This window comes from Alosa pseudoharengus, unplaced genomic scaffold (assembly GCF_046254945.1).
Source record: "Alosa pseudoharengus isolate Yale_2024_CS ecotype anadromous, Long Island Sound unplaced genomic scaffold, YU_APseudo_1.1 YU_APseudo_1.1_scf_11, whole genome shotgun sequence".
NCBI classification, from domain to species: Eukaryota; Metazoa; Chordata; class Actinopteri; order Clupeiformes; family Clupeidae; genus Alosa; species Alosa pseudoharengus.
In genome coordinates this window covers 35,231,722-35,234,221 of record NW_027468576.1, presented here as the reverse complement: position 1 = coordinate 35,234,221, position 2,500 = coordinate 35,231,722, and the positions used below count along the sequence as shown (strand labels likewise).

Genomic DNA, 2,500 nt, shown 5'->3' with positions numbered 1-2,500 from the left:
TAACCTGCATCAACTTGGTTTAAAATCTCACATGAAATGTATACAGTTCTAGGGATTCAAGTAAGTAACGCTTTTAAATATGTGCTGCTATTACCATCCACAATGACAGGGACAAATGTAATTGGGGAAATGTGGGGTCTTGACCATGGCTGTTACTTGTAAGTGTGCTTTGTTTATGTTAGGAAGGGAATTCTTTTTGCAACTTGCATCTTAAGTGGAGAGAGTCATCAAAACTGGACTTTATTGTGTGGTTTTACAGTTTGATATACTGTAAGCATTAATTGGTTATGATTTGGATGGTTTAATCACAGATTAAGTTTAGTCAGTCAGCATTTATGGGCTGGGATTCACACATCTGTATATTAGGACCATATTGATATTGTTTTTTTCTTTGTTATTTTCAGATTGTTATTATGATTTATATTATTATTATTATTTGTATTTAATTTAATGTAAATATTTTTAAGTTCATGTAAATATTCATTCCATAGACGAAGACTCAACAATGTAACATTTGCTGACTGTGAACTACTTGACCTATTTCTTTGAAATAAAGTAATTTTAAAAGGGTGTATGACTGAATGACCTTCAGACTGTAGGGAACAGAGGGAAAGGTCGTTTAGAAACTGACACTCATCTGCCAACCAGTTTAAGAGTGCATCATTCCAACACAATAAGGCACGCACACAGCCCTCTGGGAACCATTGGTATATGACTAGCATTCTTCCAGGGATTCATTATTTGATTTTTTTTATTGACCACCCGCTCACACACACACACACACACTCTAAACGACTCTAATGGTCGTTTCAAAGGGGGTTTTCATTTCAGGTTAGTCCTTAGGCCTGCGTTCGATTTGGGCCACGTTTTCCATCAGGTTGTCATCGTAATCGTTTTCTCACGTTGTGTTTTTCATTTGGTTTGCCCTCTTCTCTATCTGCTCTTGTCGTTGTGCTAATGTGGTCTTGGCGCCATGCGGTGCTGCCCATGTGACAAGAAAGAGGGAAGCAGAACGCTTTCTTACCAAAAGATACATAGTAGTAATTTGACGCAGTCCACAAAGTCTGCTTTCTGAAGGGCAGTGCCCATGGAAAACAGTGAAGTGAGAGCTGGGGGATTGGTCTGAGCGTTTGCCATTTGGACAGTGGACAGAGAGTTGGGGACCATGAGAAACCCTGGGATTTATAGCCATCATTAATATTAACTCCAGAGACTGGACCATCGTTTACCCAAGATCATATTCCTGTTTTTCCATCCTCTTTGCCCCTTCATTTCTCACTCTTTCTCATTCATGTGAGAGATTGCCTTCTCGTTATTCCACACCATCTATTTCCTTTGTCTGTTTTCCAGCATCTGGTTTTAGTAGGAGGTTTGATTAAGCACCACATGGCTTCAGTGCAAGGACTTCTGGTGCCTACAGCTTTATACACAGCCACCTTAAGGTTTGAGTAGGTTTCAGACAGAGGTTTTGATTAAGTACCAAAAGGACTTGCGCAGGGATCATTAGGTGTTAAATGCAACTTTAAAACTGAGCCATCTTTAAGTTCTTCACACTCAACTGAATCCCTTCATAGTGATGAATGAGCCTATATTACCTAAGAGGTCAGGAGATTAATGGCACTATACACTATCCGTCAGAGGGACTGTTAACAAGGGAAGCTTTTGCGTTAAGAGGGTGGCAGGAAGGGGGGGAAAACAGAAACGGAAAGATGAAAAGAAGGAAAATGTCTTCCATGTGTTCCATCAACCAAGCAGCATCCGTTTCCATGGCCCAGGGCCCACTAGTTGGGATGCCCAAGCGATTGCCAACCTGGTTTTGTCTGGCCATAGCTACCAGATTTCTACCACCTGGGTCAAAACTGGACATAAGCCCCTGCTTAAAACTCACTGGTTTGTGACCTGGCTTGATCATACACACGTGCTTTGTTCTCGCTGTGTTTTATGCGCACCATCTGAAAGCACCAATTGTAAACACACATTCCCACTCACACGTGCCCGACGGTTTGGCTGTGCAGATTGTTTTGGATTTCTGGTGCTGTCTGGTTCTGAAAGTGACATCAGGTTTCCAGCATAGTAGAAATGATATAAAAGCCCATATTGGTAACAGGGGGTGTGCGAACGGCAGACCAACCCAAGGCGTTGTTTTCATCGAGAGGGAGAAATAGGAGCCCGGTGCACTCCTGCCCTACAGTACACCGCATCAGAGCTCCTGCAGCAGCAGGAGGTGGACCAGATGAGAACCTGGGACTCCACCGCAAGGGAGCAGAGAAATCATCACATTCATCATCATCATCATCATCATCAAAACAAACCCAGCTGCACCGACTTTACCCAGTAGAAAGGCATATAAGACCTGGTGAACTTCCCCCCCCCCCCCTCTCTCTCCCACTCACACACACACACACACACACACACACACACTTCTACCATTGTTTATACCTCTGGTAGTAAGGTCTGCCTATGTGGCAGCTGTGATATCAGGAATCAAACAAGTGAACCT

The 2,500-nt window shown here is 42.8% G+C and overlaps 1 protein-coding gene across 2 annotated transcripts in view; it reads left to right on the top strand.

Annotated features, from left to right (window-relative positions):
• The window catches only part of vamp4 (vesicle-associated membrane protein 4), an 11,822-nt gene extending 11,258 nt beyond the window's left edge, over window positions 1-564 (top strand). For both annotated transcript variants that reach the window (XM_076279037.1, XM_076279036.1), the window contains exon 8: window positions 1-564. This exon is cut by the window's left edge and continues 678 nt beyond it. The gene's annotated coding sequence lies outside the window, so the exon portion shown is untranslated.
• Window positions 565-2,500: the final 1,936 nt, after the last annotated feature.